We start from the raw sequence: 19168 nt of genomic DNA, 5'->3' as shown, positions 1-19168 counted from the left end.
AAATGGGGCGTGTCAACATGACACACCCCTTTATTTTCACGCTGAACCATATGCACCTTAACTCCAGTGATACCCCTTATACAGTACCCCCAGTATGCAGTTGTGGTCCCTCTTATGCAGGCCCATAGTAGTGCCCCTTATACAGTATCCCCATTAGTGGTCCCCCTTATACAGCCCCCAATTAGTTCCCCTTACTCAGTGCACCCAGTAGTGGTCCCCCCAAATGCAGTGCCCTATGTAGTGTTCCCCCTTATGCAGTGCCCCCAGTAGCAGTCCCCACAATGCAGTGCACCCAGTAGTGGTATCCCCTTATGCAGTGCCCTTTATATAGTGCCCCCAGTAGTAGTCCCCCCCTATGCAGTACCCTTTATATAGTGCCCCCAGCAGTAGTCCCCCCATGCAGTTTTCCCAGTAGTGGTCCCCCTTATGCAGGCACCCAGTAGTGATCCCCCCTATCTAGTGCCCCCTATAGTGGTCCCCGCAGTGCCCCTAGCAGTAAGCCCCTTATATAGTGTTCCCAGCAGTAGTCCCCCTGATGCAGGCCCCCAGTAGTGACTCCCCTATCCAGTGGTCCCTGTAGTGGTCCTTCCAGTTATTGCCCCCAGTGGTGGTCCTCCCAGTGCAGTGCCCCTAGTAGTAGGCCCCTTTTATAATGCCCCCAGGAGTAGTTCCCCCCCCAAGTAGTGGTCCCCAGTTGAGGTTCCCCCTCCCGATTAAGTGCCCCCTGTAATAGCCCCCCCCAGTGGAGGTCCTCCCAATAATGGTGCCCCCAGTAGTAGCCACCCCCCATTGTGCCCCCACCCCAGTAGAGGTCCCCCCAGTGGTAGCCACCCCCTTCCCCCTTTGTGCCCCCAGTACTGCTGACAGGTTTTTTTAAAAAAATATATAAAAACATACTTACCTGAATCCACGCTGCTGCTCCGGACCACGGCACTGCTCCTGCCGCCGCCCGCCAGTCCTCCCGGGCTGGCGCGCTTAGCATAATGGGAGAGACGTCATGATGTCATGATGTCTGTCCCATTACCCACTGCAGGAGCCGGACGGAAGTCCGGCTCTTGCAGTGGGTGCTGCAGCAGTCAATGAGAGTCTAGCTGACTCTCTTTGGCTGCTGTTTAACACACACATCACTGCCAGTGCTGGCGGCAATGCATGTGTTATGCAGAACCTGAGCCCGCCTCCTGGCGCTATTGGGCAAGCACTCAGGGGGAGGGAACGGGCTCAGGTGTGCAGCACAGGACCGGTGCTGGAAGCCTAGCGCCGGTCCTGTGTAAATGTGTAGCGCTGACCGCACTCACTGTGGTTGGCGCTACACTGGTGGCTAACTAGAGTGGGCCGGACCGTGGCCGGCGGCGCCCCCCGCGCTGCCGGTCCCACGGTGCCCAGGGCACGCACCCCGCTCACCCTGCCCTAGTTACGCCACTGCTGCCAGATTTACCAACTTCAGGAATGCAGATTGGCCTACACAGCTAACATCATCTGAAGATGGGCTACACTTCACATAAGTAGCTGGTGGAGTGTTCCTCTGGAATCCTCCCCTGGCAATGATGGCCCATATGTGCAGTCAGTGGGACTGCGCATGTGCAGTAGCTCCGGCAGTACTCTGAGCCCATCGCAGGGATGGGCTCTTTTTAGGTGCAGTGCGATCATGGGCTGTAATGTCATGTCCAGATTGCATTACATATAATACATTGTGTTTTACTACTATACTGTACTTCTCTGTACTGTAGACTACACTGCTCATTACAGTACATCTCCAACCTTGTCTCCTAACACACTGCCTCCTACCCTCTCCAGTTAGCCAATGACTGGTGCTTTGCTACTTGTGCCATCAATAATGGAGTCAGGTCCACGCTTCCTTAACTGTTACTAACTGTTAATTGAGCTCTTTTATGTGATTGCAACTGTAATGTACACTTGTGGTGCCTTATACTGTAATTAAAGACAAAATTACATATTTACACAGGCTCAGAACCGCTCCTCCATCATGAGGCGGAGGTGGAGATCGAGACTGATACAGAGCCCGACAGCCCTCCCCAGCCAAGTAAGTACTGTACAGTAAATTGTGTTTTACTAATGTTTGTCTCTTCCTTTTAAGAATGTCTCTCTCCCTCCTGAACTGTACCTCCTGTACTCTAAAGACCATTCACCGATTACTCCCTTGCTCACATTGCTTTGCATACTTATTGTGTCCTGAGAAGTACTGTATGGTACTAATTGTTACAGTACTCTTTTTATGTTTTGGTTACTGTAATTTAGTGTACAGTAATGTTCTGTTTACCCTCTACTTTCCCACTGTGAACATTACTATGTTTTTCTTTTCTTTACACAGAACATCTACATATCGTAGTCATGGAGCTGGAGAGTGAGGAGGACAGCAGCAATTCTGGTAAGCCTTAACCTTGCTTTTTTTTGTATCAGTGCCTCCAGACAGATATTGGTACATTACCCATGTTGTAATGTGGAGACAATAAAAGTACTGGATTTAATATTACAGCATTTTTAATTTACACACAGACCGGCTAATCATTGATTAGTTGGCTGTGGAGACAGGGAGTTCCACAGCTGATGACGTGGAGCAGTCACATTTAGGTAATATACTGTACAGTAGGTTCTTCTGCTGCTACTCCAGACTCTGCATTCTAAAATGGTTACCTAAAAATGTATAAAAAAAAAATATTTAGCTCAGACATGCATGACTTACCATGAGCACTGACCTATATTAAGTAGTACAGTACATATTACATGTTAGCTCTACAATGTGGCATAATGTAAAGGGTATACTCCATCACCATATCTTTTTTTAAAACAGAGCTAATTCCTCTCCGGGAATATAGGAGGCAGGAGGACCAAAGGGGCCCACGTTGGTCACGAGGCCCACAAGCTAATTTTCAAATGAGCTACACACGAGGTAAATTACATCCGTGAGTGCAACTATAGTATACAGTCGTATACAGCTTACAGTGCAATAGATTGTGGATGTCAAGATTATACAATATACTTTTCTGTATATTAGTGTAATACTGTGTCTTTTTCTTTTTTCCCACAGAGCAAGTTCTTCGAGTTTTGACGCTGTTTCGCCTGATTGCCCCCCTTTTAGTGGACCTTTTTTTAAAATTTTGTAATGAAATTTGTTTAATTTTTTTTATTACTTTTAATAAATGTTTTTGTTGTACACCATGTTTTTTTTTTCAATTAACAGTTTACAGAAGAGAGAGGTCAATTTGCCTTTAAATGGCTAACAAATCGTCCTTTATTATGTTAATGAAAGGATCTTGCTTGCTTTGGGAGAAGGGACCTAAGGCAGTGTGTGTCACTTCCCACAGAGCAAGTTCATAAGGGCATATTGAATTGGGCGTGAGAGGGGGCTGCTGGGAGTTACAAACACTAACAAACTTAGTCCACTTATAACATGCATAATTTGTGTTTTTTTTTTTCAAGTTGATTTTGTTTTGCTGGTCGCTTGTTGCTTGTGTTATTTTTTTTTTATTTTTTAGGTAGCTTGTTTTTGGGCTTGTTTTTTATGTGTGAATTGCCGAGGTGCCTCTGGAGAGGGCAAAATGGAATTAGACAGGTGAAAGGAGTGAGGTAAAGAAGAGGGGTAAGAGGAATGAAGGGGAGAAGTAGAGTCAGGTAAAGGTGGGTACACAATAGACAATAAATGTATGTTTGTATTGTCCAGAAAAAAAAAAGGGGGGGGGGGGAGAGAGAAAGCAGAGCTCTAATTATGGTGCACATTTAGGATCAATATTAAATAGGTTGTCTGTCAACAAATGGATTTAAAATGTATAGAATCTTTATTAATTCCATCTTAAAATAATGTGTTCAGACTATGAGGCGAAATATTATTTAAAATGATGGGTGGTGCATATAGTTAGAAATGTGAAAAAAAGAAGAAAATCATTTTTATATTTATTATTAAAGTAAATGACTCATTAAAATTCCCTTTTTACCCCTGGTCATGTTATATACTGTTACCATCAGTTAGAGCAAATCCTATTGGTGAGAGGCTGTGATGACTTATATACAGATCCACATCTGTTTATAAATAAATGGCTGAAATGCCCTTTGCCATTTGTATGGTGTGATACAATTACAATACAGTGACTTAGTGAATACACTGTTGTTAGTTGCAAAGCTATGATATGCTTATAATTGTGAGGGATTCAATTGTCCTTTACAGATGTTCTGTGTGATTTATTATAATTCACCTCTTGCAACTTATTTGTATCAACAGTATCCACTGTAGCTATTTCTAGCACAGTTTGTATCAATACTTATTGAGTGAGTTCACGTTATGTTTCAGTGCCTGTCAGTATCAGGGTTGAATTGAAATCTCTTTAGTAAACCCTGCTCATGCACACAAGTGACTTCACTGTTATTAGAATCTCCTTACTCTTTAATGGCAAGTAAATGTGCTTTGCTTGAAGGCTTGCTATTGTGATTGCTCGGGTCGTGTTATTTCTAATGATCCTGGCTATCACATACACAGTTTCCCGTGAACATAAATAGTAAACATGTACAGTAACTGCATCACAGTCTGTTTTTCAATAGTTAGATCAGAATCAATATTCCAAATCCAAACGGATGGTGCATGCTAATGAAATTTATGTATTATAACATATCAGTGACCGGTGGCTACTTTGGGAAACGCCGACGCGCGTTTTGCCTGGGGGCTGCTTTATTAAGGCAGTGCAACCCGATTCTCGTCTTTTCCTGGCTTAAGTACCATCTTTGTGGATCTTATTGGTTAGTTTGTATTTTAACTTGCCACTTTGTATCCTCATAGGTCAGTTTGTAAACAGCCAGTATTTACCGGGGATCTGATATATTCATTAGTATATCAATCATCTATTATTTTAGTAATGATTATTCAATTGACCCTATTTTTCTTTTATTTCAGCAGATACATCTAATATTATATTCATTATTGCTCATTGAAAAGGATGACATTATTTGTTCTATTATTCATGTGTAATACATTGCATATTTTAATGTTATTGTTCGTTTTCACTATATATATATTTGTTTAATTGATTCTCTAGGTGTTACTAACCATATTTCACTAGATATCCCATATACATTTTTGCATAACCATCTACATAAATAATAATCATGAAGATAGTAAATCAATATTTAGTTGTTTATTTGTCAAGATATTATTAAAGTAGATTTACCCTATATGATATAGTGGATTTTTTGTAATAATATTTTGTTATAATTACCTCTTATTAATTCATATACTTCAAATAAAGATTCCAGTTCCTTATATTTTAATATCCCCAAACATGTTAGTCTATTTGTCTATTATTATTATTATTATTATTATTATTATTGTGATTGTTGTGCTTATAAAAAGTGTTATAAATCCATACCCTATAAATTAATTATCTGAATAATTGCCAATAGTAATGCTTAAAAGGAAGTGTGAAATAGTGTACAAATCAACCATAAAATATTAATAAACATGATGATTTCCTAATAACTCTGTGTTTTATGCAGGTATCCTGCACCATATTCCTGTTAGGGAATATTTTGGTGAAATATTATTGTGTTACTATATTCTTCCAGTGATATAAGTGTATGTACTGTGTATATTGAAATTTGTGAATTATTTGATCCAAACCTTTGTGATATATGCTACTATTAGGTATTGTGAACTAAATCTGATCCATGTTGATATATAAATTAAAAATATAACTTATTATAAGGACAGGTTCTAAGCTATTTCTTTCTCCTATCAATAAGCATGATAGACAAAGGTAATTATTATATATAATTATTCAATTCTCTTTAGAGTGTTAATCCATATTATCTTATTATTATATCAATCCAATATTGAGCAATAATATATATGGTTCACAAATATTATTATTATTATTATTATTTTTATATATTTTTGTTTATTATTTATTTCTCTACTCATATATATTAGTAACTTGTGGAATACAATCTATATGTTTTATGTTGATATTATATTATGGTGTTTATATAGGCAGATTAAATGGAATAAATAGATGTGATTTTTGATCTCAGGATGTGTATTCATTTCTCTGTACTATAGAAAAGCTGCAAATTGGTTGTTTTCATTCATACCTAGGGGATCCACACTATTCATTAAGAAGATCAATTTTGATTCTCTTTTTTGTAATGCTTTGCTGATGTCACCTCCCCTAATTCGGGAGACTGTAAATGTGATAGCAGGGATCATTAGAAATAACACGACCCGAGCAATCACAATTGCTTGAAGAAGCAAAGCACATTTACTTGCTATTATAGAGTAAGGAGATTCTAATAACAGTGAAGTCACTTGTGTGCATGAGCAGGGTTTACGAAAGAGATTTCAATTCAACCCTGATACTGACAGGCACTGAAACATAACGTGAACTCACTCAATAAGTATTGATACAAACTGTGCTAGAAATAGCTATAGTGGATACTGTTGATACAAATAAGTTGCAAGAGGTGAAGTATAATAAATCACACTGAACATCTGTAAAGGACAATTGAATTCCGCACAATTAAAAGCATATCATAGCTTTGCAACTAACAACAGTGACTCTATTTACTACAATCCGCATTTGTAGTGCAGATTGTAGTGTGATATTACCGACTGAATTCGCACTGAGAATTCAGGCAATATAACAGGGATTTACTACAAATCTGCTGCAGGGACAGAGCTTCCGATAAAGCTCTGTCCCTGTGAATCCCTTCCGCACACTTATCACGATATTTTCTGAAAAAATACCGTGACAAGTGCCAACGCATGAGCCGACCGACTGTCATGACAAGCCTCGCCCCCAGCACTAAGCCCCTCCCCCCACAATCACGGGCCCCTTTCTGTCATATAGATAATAATCATAAAAATATACTGGTGCGGGACAACATCGATACATAATAAATGTATGTTGCTTGATCTTGAGTATTGGGCCGACATACTGTCCAAGACGGCCAGTGTTTACCCACTATGCACGCTCCCATCGGGTGTGTACCCAGCAGGGTGAGTGCCATCCTGGCCAATAAGAAGAAACACCCTTGGTACCCAGCTGAAGACTGGCCTAATGTCTTAGTGTGTACCCGGCCTAAAAGTGGTGAGGAAAATGAGGTGGGAATGAGATGGGTAACAAGGATGGGAAGTTAAAATATATACAGTAGGTTAGTGAAGAAAGGGGGAGTAAAGGAAGTTAGGCAGGTAGAGAGTGAAGACAAAGGGAAACTCCATAAATAGTTTTTTTTTTATTGGCCTTTTTTTGATGGGTTTGGGCTTGTTGTGGGCTTAGAAAAACTGACACTTGCTCTGGAGGTGCAAGGAAAAAAAGATCCCAGCACTAAAAAAAGAAAAAAACCGCACCTGGGGAAAGACAAGCTGGCAGCAGGTAAATACAGTATGTGTGAGTGAGGTAGGTAGGTGTGTAATAAAGTTTTACTTTCCAAGGTGTGTGTGTACTGTGTTTTTTTTAACTATTTCATTCACAGTGGAGGTACGGTGCTGACCGCCTGCTGGCACTTGTAGTTCCACAAGTGCCAAAGGGCAGACATGCTGGCACCTGTAGTTCCACTCTAAATTACAATAGTTTTGAACTATATACAACATTATTGCCCCCATACCCACCGCTAAAGGGGTGGGGGAAGAGCCCTGGGCTTCAGCCTAAGCCTGGGGTTTTGGGAGAAGGGGGATGCCTACTTGGGGGGGTCTCCACCTCCTCTGAGATCCACACCTTGGGCTGATTGGCTTGGGGTGCGAATGCTTTGGCCATGGAGCCCGAGTGATAGGGTCTCCTGCATGTGGCATTACACCCCGGTTGGTTTGGGTCCGGTGTTGGTTTTAAATATAGGTGGACCTCTATGCATTTTTTTCCCCCTATATTTAAAACCATGAATGCGCAATACTATGATCCTCTAACCGCCATGGCATAGCGCTACATGGCATATGGAGCGGCTCCACTGGACATGTGCCAGAGATCCCATTACAACCCCTCCAGTGGACATGTGCCAGAGATCCCATTGTAACCCCTCAGAGCTGACAGCAACCACAGCACCGACATGCCGACATTGCCGCAAGTTTGTGGTTTTAAACGCACAATCAGTTTATAATACAGAGACCTCTCTATTAAACAGAGCCCACTACTAGTTTCTAAAGTCATTAAATCACTATGATGTCAAAGCCTTGGACAGTGCTGACAGTGCCGCAAGAGTGCAACTTCAACCGCACAATCAGTTTCTAATACAGAGATCCCACTTTTGCTGTGTGTGACTCCCGACCCACGGGGCATGCACAGTGCTATGATCTTCCATACGCCATGGCATAGCATGAACTGGCAATATGGAGCGGCTCCATTGGGCATGCGCCAGAGATCCCATTATGTGTGACTCCCGACCCACTTGGCATACATAGTACTATGATCCTATGTATGCCACTGACATATGGAGTGGCTCCACTGAGCATGTGCCAGAGATTCCATTGCAACCCCCCTGATCTGACAGCCTCCACAGTGCCGATGTGCCAACAGTGCCGCAAGTGTGCGTTTTAAAATGCACAATCAGTTTGTAATGACTCACTTTTAAACAACCCACTACTAGTTTCACTATTGTGTCTAAGTCTGGGACAGCACCATAAAAAATGATTCTTTTCAAGGGCTCAAACTCGGGACAAACACTGTTGCAAAGCGATCACCAAACCTCTAGCCCAAATGCCAGCTACTGTATATCAAGAACGCACATAGCGGGCTCATCCTTGTGCACTCCACCCACCCGCTGCTGTTTTTAATAATAAAAAAAGTGTCTTCCTTTCAACAAATTATACTAGTACATATATACACAGTACCCCACCATTAGATAATAATAATTCATCCCATCTCATTGAAAGCTGTGTGTGCGTCTCATTAATCTACAGTATCGGTTATACCGTCATAACAATACGGCAATTACACTACTTTACAGTATAGGTACTGATTTGCGTCCCATTCTAAGAGCTTATGTGATATTAAAAAGCTTGGTTGTGCGAACATGCAAATACAGTGTGTGAATGTGATATCTATCCAATTTAACAGTATGGTATTCAGTAGAAATTACAACAGTGGAGCACTCGCCACCCAGCGGTTAAGCGCTATATTATATGTCGTAGCATATCTTTCGTTGAAGAATACCACGGTACGCCAAAGTCCAGCCATCACGTAATGTTCCATGGCATGACACAGAGGCCTGAATGGCATCCCATGAGCAACAAACTAGCTAGGCCCATCTGTATATAAATGTCTATCACTTTTGGAGATAGCAAACTGGAAAGATAAAAAATAATCCAAGGAAACATTATGGGTAGTAGAATAGTAAAGGGGCCTATCCATTAGCAGATAAATTGAATGATAGACCGATATATCGTTCAGTTGTTCAATTTATCTGCTATGGATAGGCCCTGAACGATGACAGATGCACACTCCCGCAGCCGATAAATTGAATCTTTCATCTCTCCAACATGTTGGTCAATTATCGCATATAGCTGCCAGATATTAGACATATCTGGCAGTTTATATGCGGAAAACAATGAACAACGAAAGATATTAGCAGCAGCTGCAGAGGAAAAAAATCCACTCCCTGAATGATGTCATGCGATATCGTTCATCGTTCTTCGTTTGCCAAAATCTGTCATGTACATGACAGATATCATTCAGCACAGCCACTGGAATTTTCAAGGGATATCTTTTGTCTTTCATCGCTCACAAATACATCTGCTAATGGATAGGCTCCTTAAGTGTATTCTAGATCTACTGGAGCAAGTCTGTTTTTTCTCAAGTTGTCAAGCAGTTATAGTGCGTGAGTTAAACACTCACACTCTATATCATTGGCCAAGTTGTATCCTCACAATGGCAAATCATCTAGATATGTGTTTTACCATTGGGAGTTGTGTGCGTGTAAGAAACATGTGAGTTTGCATGGTCTTGTACCCTATTACATAGGCTGAGTTGTAAAAATGTGCGAGTATAGTTCTATACTATTACATTTTGCCCACACACTCTAAGACAGCTACTGGGAATAATAACTAGATAAAACATAATGGCACCAGCATGTGGTGGAAGAAGCAATTCAGAAATAATATGATTAATTAAATATAACATTGACATCATGTGGTACTGTGAAAAACGAAAACTTAGCAGCAAAACAGGAAAGCAAAAAAATATATAGTAACAGAAAAGTATAGACAGATGATAGTGGTCATAGCCATATTACTCTTAACAAATAAAAAACAAAATGACCGAAAAATAGTGAGACAATGAATATGGCTTAGTATAAAAGAACACAGAAGTTGAGAGGAGTGCTCAAAAAGGAGTTAACCAAGCAACACATCCCAAAAGTGTTGGATGTGGAACTCTTTGCGCTGCCTCCATCAATTAGTGAGAGTCAGTGGTCTTTAAGACCCACCGCAGTTCGATCAGGAGGCCTAACTTCCGACATAGGCTACTCCACATCCATGGCTTCTCAGCGTCCATGTTAGAGGACGTGACCTAAAACTCTCATAAGTGTTTCTGCCATACAAGATCTCACAGGTGCCCCAGACATACTTTACCACCATCACATGTCTAGAGGAGCACAGCACCACATTCCATTAGGTTGTATGTTCCGATTCCACCTGGTGCACTATAACAGTTAGCATACCTAATTGCTCCAGGCTGCATCCAGGGGTGTATTTCTAATGGGTGCACCCATATTATACTTACCTCTCTGGAGTCCCAAGTCAGTGCCAGCACTGTAAAAACATCAGGAAAATGCCCACCGCTGCCATTTTCCCATCATTTTGCACACGTGCAGTACGTGGCCATTTTCCCGGTGACCTGCTCATGCACTATAGACACTGGGCACACTCTAGTGCCCAGAGTCTATAAGTGAGGCACTGGCCATGCTGCACTCAGTGCGCTGCCGGATAGAGAGAAGGGGGTCCGTGACAGAGACAGCACATGGGTCACTTTTTCTCTAGAAACACCCCGGCTGCATCTGATAATCAGTTGTATTGTACCTGCTGTATCCCTGCATCTACAGCCTCCTGTATTTCTGCCTGGTTAATAAACCTTAGAACTGGTTAAGTTGTTTCACATGTGGACTAACTACTACCAGGACCTTTGTTGCACACTTCACCAATCCAGAATGCATGTCACAATCCATTGCAGTACCACTGTGCTGTCAATGGTGCTGCACTCCTCAGTGATTCGACCTCACCATATTCCAATTTATCTAGTTCCATGGTCTGTCTGTGTCCTGTAAGATTGGGATGATTGCCTGATTCAGCAGCTGTGGGTTGCAGCGGTGACTACCTCATTTAAGCCTACTGCATAGTGCTTCCCTGCTTTTTTTCATCCTGCTGATCCAAACCCTTCAGGTCCTGGTTTCCTGTGTTGCTGAGGTACAGTTCTTCCAGTACTTTTCTGAATACCTGCACAGTATTACCCAGTGCATCTGACTTTACCTCAGCTTCAGTTATTGAAAATTTATTAATTCTGGGTCTAGTCTCTGAGACTACTGGTTATTATAGACTTTGTATTACCCTGTATCACTAGCTTGTTTTTGCACTATTTCTTGTGTGTGTGAATACATTTTATTTGCTTCACATCTGATGTTTCCAGGCTTGCACACATTCACATCTGACGTTTCCAGGCATGCACACATTCACATCTGACGTTTCCAGGCATGCACACATTCACATCTGACGTTTCCAGGCATGCACACATTCACATCTGACGTTTCCAGGCATGCACACATTCACATCTGACGTTTCCAGGCTTGCACACATTCACATCTGACGTTTCCAGGCATGCACACATTCACATCTGACGTTTCCAGGCTTGCACACATTCACATCTGACTTTTCCAGGCTTGCACACATTCACATCTGACGTTTCCAGGCATGCACACATTCACATCTGACGTTTCCAGGCTTGCACACATTCACATCTGACTTTTCCAGGCATGCACACATTCACATCTGATGTTTCCAGGCATGCACACATTCACATCTGACGTTTCCAGGCATGCACACATTCACATCTGACGTTTCCAGGCATGCACACATTCACATCTGACTTTTCCAGGCATGCACACATTCACATCTGACTTTTCCAGGCATGCACACATTCACATCTGATGTTTCCAGGCATGCACACATTCACATCTGATGTTTCCAGGCATGCACACATTCACATCTGATGTTTCCAGGCATGCACACATTCACATCTGACTTTTCCAGGCATGCACACACAGGACCATTTCCTTTGAGACACCTGACAACTCACCATCAGTACTCCCAGGGCTCAGAATATTATTAAGAGCCCCAACTCTGCTAATAGTGTCCTAAACCTGCTCACTCTGCAAATAAAAAATGGATATAAGGTGAATAATTTCAAGTCAATGGCAACATTTGCAATAAAATAAATAGATAACGTTAAGCCAGTAACAGTGAAATAGGTAAGATATTATCATCTTTATACAGTAGGTACAGAATATAACATTGTTTAAGTATGGTAGAAAACAGAGTAATAAACCTAAATATGAGGAGCTAGAAAACAGCTGCACCTATTACTTAAAAGGTCACCAGTGCTATGAAAAACCTGTAATTAAGTGTTTTAATCCATTTCAGTTGACTGTGAGGCAGGGGCGTTTTAAGAGAGGAGGGGGCCCGTGTGCACTCCTTGGGTGGGCCCCCTCCTCTCTCCCCGGTGGCCAGTAGCCGACTGACGCAGCTAGCCAGCCACCGGAGCCTTAGTAGACTCCGGGCACTAGAGTATGCCCACTCCTGGACCTGGGGGGCCCGTGTGCCCCGCACACACTGCACCGATTATAGATACGCCACTGCTGTGAGGCCTCCTCCATCTCTTGGAGATATTCCCAGGTGTCAGCAGCATTAGTTTTTATTGCTTTGTGAGGTCGATTGTACCCAAGTGCGCATGCGCACGATGGAGGGAGTTGTGAACATCCCAAAAAGGCCCTAATCTGTGTGCTCGCTCAATTACCAAAGTCTAGAGCTCCTCCAAAATCCAGAGGAGTGCTGCAAGGTTAGATAAAAGGATCTTTGCAAGATCAGAATCTTTGATGGATTCTCTGAGGCCTAACAGCCTTAATTTATAATGTCTGGCTCTGTTTTCAAGATCATCTATTTTAGACAATAATTTCAGTTGGGTGGCAGTAAATGAAGAAATCTGTTGCTTCAGCTGCAACATTTCATAAAAGTTAGACCCGATTCTGTTTTCATTGTCAGAGAATTGGTGGGACATTAAAGTAAGTTGTGATTTAAGGATAGACGACCGCCCATATGAATTTAATGGCCTGTTTCTGCAGCAAGTGCTCCACCGTTTCCAGGATAGCTCTGATCACCATTACATAGGATAAGGGGCAGGTTATATCAACAGAGCAGAACTCAAAACAGTTGTGACGAGAGCAGTAGAAGCAGGGGTCATGCACAGAAGCCACCATGGAGTCTGTATATCTGCTACCACCCTTTGTCTTCTGAGTATTGGGAATGGGGACTGGAGCAACAAATTTAACCATATTATGAGGAAAGTAAAGACAGTCTAAGTACAATTCTGTAGAAATCTGCAGACAGGACTGTCAGATAATGTTGTACAAAGTACAAACACCAGTGACCACTAGCTACCGGGAAAGTCACATTGGACAAAAGAACATCTCTCAATAGTGAAGTAAGAAATAAAGCCTCATGGGTAAAATGGAAGTTATGAGCACTGAGCAACAGAGTGTAATTTATCTTGCTGATGGTAAATAGAAGGTCTGCTAGAAACAAGTCAGCAAGTGTTTAGAGCAGCTTGATCAGCAGTGCTGCTAGCTGTGGCTTTGGCTGTATCAGCGTCTCAAAAGCACAGCAGCTCAGTGTGATACAGCATGAGCTAGGGGGGCCTGGATGACTGGTTCCTGGGGAGCAGGTAAGTCCAGGTATCTCTGGTAGTCCCTGGTTTCAGAGAACAAGAGGATGGCACTTGCGTAGTCATGGAGCAAGCTGCCATCTCCCCACTGCCATATTGTTTGAGGGTAGGTGAACGAGTGATCTTTTTTATCTGATGGTACTTAACAATATGCAGTATCACTGTATATTAAAGGTCAAAATCGGTAAACCTTTAGATTTGCTTTGAGAGCAGTTGCAAAATAAAACAATGGGATAAATTAGACAGAATGCAGAAATATGACAGCAAAACTGAGAAGCTAATATTCTGATGAATTATATAATTTTTTTAGTCAGATAAGCTGGATGTAGACCAGTAGCAGCTTATAGGTAATAGTCAATAATCAAACACAGAGGAGGTTGCACTGCAGTAGAGGGCCACATGGGGGCAACAGAGTCAATGGAGGGGTTGGAGAGCAAAAGCACAAGCTATGTTTACAGTGACCTCCATGTGGCAGCATAGTACTTCAGTACATCTAGAAGTGGATTTATGCATTATAACAATATTATTTAGTTATTCACATTTATTTTTATAGCACACACATTATGCAGCACTTTACAGATAATATTTCAGTCATTCACATCAGACCCATCCCATTTGAGGTTACAATCTATTTTCCCTAACACATAAACACACAAACACAATAGGGTTCATTTATTTGTCAAAGCCAAATACTCTACCTGTATGTTTTTAGATATAATATTAGATCTAAGCCTAAATCTCTGCAATGTGGCTTGCAATGGAAGGCCCAAAGGCAGTTTGCGTACCCAATGTGGCAGCAAAGTCATAGATTATTAGAACATAGTAGAGGTTTATGCACTGTTGGGAGTCTCCAAAGAAAGTTCATCAGGTACCATATATATACATACCAATATATACAAAAGCATGAAGAAATCTTGGAAGAGCATGATTAAACCGATCAGATATTAAACACAGGTTGGTTTGCTCTTTCAGTCTATTGGTTGGGGGTGATAGGCTGAGTAGAATGACAAGTCAATACCCAATTTAAACAAAATGATCTCTTGAGACAAAATCTGTGACTCTACAGTATGGGTGTCGGAACAGGGGGGAGGGCAACGGGGTGGCTCGACCCCCCCCCAACGCACAGAACAATTACATGTAGCCACCCCAACATAAAATCATTCTGACACCCCTGTCAGACACTATATTTCTGAGAATACCATGAAGTATAACTACATTCAGAATCAATATAGATGCCAATGTCTTGGCTGATAGTATCCCACTACATTATAATGGAGAAATGTGTTTATGGTCTATTGGGTAAAGGCACAGTGAGTGGATGATGCAATACTTGAAGATGCTGGGCACTTGCACTGGGATGCTGAAACACTGCAAGGACAGTGTAGTTACACCTGCTCTGAAATGCCATGACACTGCAGGGGCAGAAAAGTGATGCACTTGCTGAGAGATGCAGCTGGGTAATGAGATGGTAGTTTGCACCAGAAAAATTGAGAGAAAATTAGCTGGAAGAATTCCAAAGAATGAGCTAAAACAACTGGAGCTTCAGGAGAGTCCAGGAGCAATTAATATAGCCTGCATAACCAGTGCTGTGCTGTGAGAGGATAGTTGCACTCAGCTGTGATTAATCCAAGGCAGGGATTGGTTGGTGGCATGAATTGGTGCCTCTGTTGTTGCTGTTGCTGCTCAGACCTGGCAGGAGGGAGTCAAGGTCCAGAAAATTCTGCTGGAAGAAGAGAGGGCATCAAAGACTGCCAAAAGATGGTGAGAGAGAGCTGCAGTCCAGAGGTTCGTGACAAGGTTATTTTGACTTTCTAAACTGAACCTACCATCAATTCCTGCTGGTTTAAAAATGCTGATCTACTAGCAAAGCCACTACAAAAACACAGCACATTTGTAGTGTTGCACAGATCCCTAGGATCCTTGTAGGCTTTTTTATTTATTTGTTTTAAAAATAGAATTTATTTTAAAGCGTTTGGTCCCCCCAAAATATTGTCAATAGACCTTTAAGCATTGGCCAGAAGTGGAAGCATTGGCCAGAAGTGGAAGCATTGGCTAGAAGTGAAGAAATCAGAGGGACAAAGTCCTAGGGTCCTAATGCTCAGGAGGGTGCGAGCAGAAATAAGTGTTGACTGCTGCCTTGGAGCTGGTTACAGGTTGAGCAAAGGTCTCTAACTCCTAGCACTTTACCTGGGTGCACAGAACACGCGACACAACCCATGGGTAATTTAATCTGCCCCCAAGTATTGCAAGAGTCATATCAAACAAAATAAACCCTGATAACAAGCTACCATCCGTAATAATTAAATTCCCACCTCACTCTCTTGTGCAGTATGGCCTTGCATAAACAAGGGGATATTGCCCCAGCATAATGCTGATGTGGAAAATGGAAAAAGCATTGCAATTCTTCAGCAGGAAAAATATTGATAACTATTTCAGAAAAGTAAACTAATAAAGCTCAAAAGCATTGATAATACCTGTCACTTTGTGCCGAATAAAAACTGGTGAGGAATGATATATGGACCCCTAAGGCCCAGATTTATCAACAAGTTATATTCTTGTTATCGCTCGTTACTAATCTTAAAAGGTGCTCCACCCACACAGTTCCTAACTGGCACTTTTCAAGTACATGAGCTGATTGGTTGGTGCACAATTTAAGATTAGTAATGAGTGATAACAAGAATATATCTGGGCCTTAGTTAAAGATAATATGTTTACTCTTGAAATTGAGTTTAATATTGCCATGAATGTTTTGGGAATTACATTTATAAAGCATTTTGAGCATTGCTTAAATGCATGGTGGATATTTATTAAAGTGCAGGTTTTTAGAAGTGGAGTTGTTGCCTATAGCAACCAATCAGATTCTTCTTATCATTTATCTAGCACCTTCTAGAAGATAATACTGTAGCTAGAATCTGATTGGTTGCTATGCACTTCTAAAAACCCACACTTTAGTTTTACCCCATAATCAGAAACTCTGAATTCAATTTTAAGGGTCTCTAATTTTAGCTAAATGGTGAAACCTTGCACCTTAGGAATACAAGTTTTGATGCAAAGACCCAAACTCATTTTATTTTTGCATGCAGGAAAAATTATGCTTTTAGACATAGCAAGGGCAATAACTTGTGGTGTGAAAACTGTTCCATCATACAGGGCACAGGGCCCTGGGGCGGACACCATCTCTTCCCCATTGCACCTGCATGTGGCTTGCTGGGTGCCTGCAGCGGCACCCTGCAGCCAGTAGTGCTACTACAGAGATGCCCGGAGTGGCCAAGTTACACTTCACCTGGGCACACTGCAATCTGTGGGGGATGGGTATGTATGGGATGCCAGTGCTCGGGATCCCAGCAGTCAAGATCCCATCCTCTATTAAACTACAGACTGTGCTAATATGAAACTCTTTACTGTGAGATGGCAGAACACACACAAATGCATATAACAGTCACGGCTCCGTTATAATTAAAAAATTCATACATTTTTATATTTAAGTTAAATATTTAAAGATATATAAATCTCTCACAATATACATAAAAAATATATTTAAAAATAGTGCACACATCGTTTAGCTTGAACTGATGGATTGAATAGATAATTGGCTCCAATAGTATACTGACTGGTCCAGTTAAAGTTCCATAGACATATCCAAAAGTATCAAATAGTAATGGACAAGCCGAATGGGTGCAGTAATATGGATACAAAGTACCTGCGAGTAACTGCTAGCAGCTGTAGCATGTGCAGTGATGGGTGCTTGGTGAATAAGGCTTCCCGTATTGTGTGAGCGGCCGCCGGAGCTGGGTTGACGTTGCACAAGTAAACAATCTGTCTCCCGTGCTCGTCTGCTAGGCACGCTATAGAAGCTGAACAGCAGCCTATGTAACATCACCTCCACTGGATGCTGCTGTACAGAGAAATAGCTGCTTGGTGCAGTGGGGAATGTTCATCCAAATGGGCTTGACACATGAAATGGGTGCTTGCAAATCAGGGGGTCCACTGACTCGTTTTGCCCATTTAGAATGGGGAGCTTTTTCAAAGAGTAGCTATCACATAATCTGATTGAATTTATATAGCACCACTTGATAATCCATTGAAGCATTCACTGAAGCTCGTCAGTGGTCCCACCTGGGGGCCATGTGGGATAATTATAATGTTCTTTTAAATATCCCAATGGAAAGCAAAGTTAATAGTTAATTGGAATCTCAACACATAAAGTGTATTGTTCATTTGTTGTATATAACGCAGGTAAATATGTCTATATAATAAAACCATTTGCATATACATATATATATATATATATATATATATATATATAATCTACTTAACTCATAAACAGAGCACATGACTGCACAATCTTAAAATAAAAAAAATAAATATATAAATATAACTTTATTTCTAACCCAGTCAAGAATCAAACAGGTGACCCTTCCAACATTGATCACTGACAGTTACCTCTACACTACAGGGATATATTAATTTGTTGGGCAGTTATATTATGCTTCACAAAGACTTAGATGCCCCTTATTATTTATTCCGTAAATATAACCCTATTGGTCATAGATTTCTCATGTTTTCATACTATACCATGTGGTTATCAGGATCTTATCCAGATTATTAACATCATACAAATAATTAGCCGTGCTATGTTTGGATAGACAATCTAATGCTCGACCTCTACATTATATCAAGACAATGATATAACTTCAGATCATACTACCTAATTCTTTTGATACTTTTGGATATGTCTATGGAACTTTAACTGGACCAATATTTTGTATTGGTTCATAGAGTATCTTTCGATACATTTTCAATAAGCGCCGAGATCATTAGATTGTTTTGTGTTTAAGATCCCATCCTCTGCAGGGTTAGGATACCGACACTTGTCGGTAGGTATCCTAACCCTCTCCCTACCCTAACCCTAACCCTCCCAGCCCAGTGCCTGAACTTAATCTTTCCCCCTAGTGTCTAAACCTGACCTCCCCTCCCCGCACCCTAAATCTAACTGTGCCCCCTAGTGCCTAACCCTCCCCCTACTGCCTGCCTAGCCCTATCCCCTAACCCTAACCCTCCCTCCAACCCCGCTACTTACCTTTGGGATTCTAACAGGTGTCGGAATTCCGGTACCAGTGCCGGCATCCCCTGTGTCGGGATACTTAACGTATCCCATCTGTGGAGCTGCCTGGAGCGTCCTTAGGCTCCATGAAGTGCTCTACTTCCCAGAGCTGATGGTCTTGCCATCTAGTCATGATGTCATGGGTTTA

At 41.6% G+C, this 19168-nt stretch overlaps 1 pseudogene; it reads right to left on the bottom strand.

Annotated features, from left to right (window-relative positions):
- Window positions 1–2523: 2523 nt before the first annotated feature.
- LOC148507753 (uncharacterized) overlaps window positions 2524–19168 on the bottom strand; it is a 41950-nt pseudogene continuing 25305 nt past the window's right edge.

This window comes from Taudactylus pleione, unplaced genomic scaffold (assembly GCF_031769625.1).
Source record: "Taudactylus pleione unplaced genomic scaffold, aTauple2 ptg000386l, whole genome shotgun sequence".
In the NCBI taxonomy this organism is placed as follows: Eukaryota; Metazoa; Chordata; class Amphibia; order Anura; family Myobatrachidae; genus Taudactylus; species Taudactylus pleione.
The sequence above is the reverse complement of the archived record's forward strand: the minus strand, read 5'-3'. Positions and strand labels throughout refer to the sequence as shown.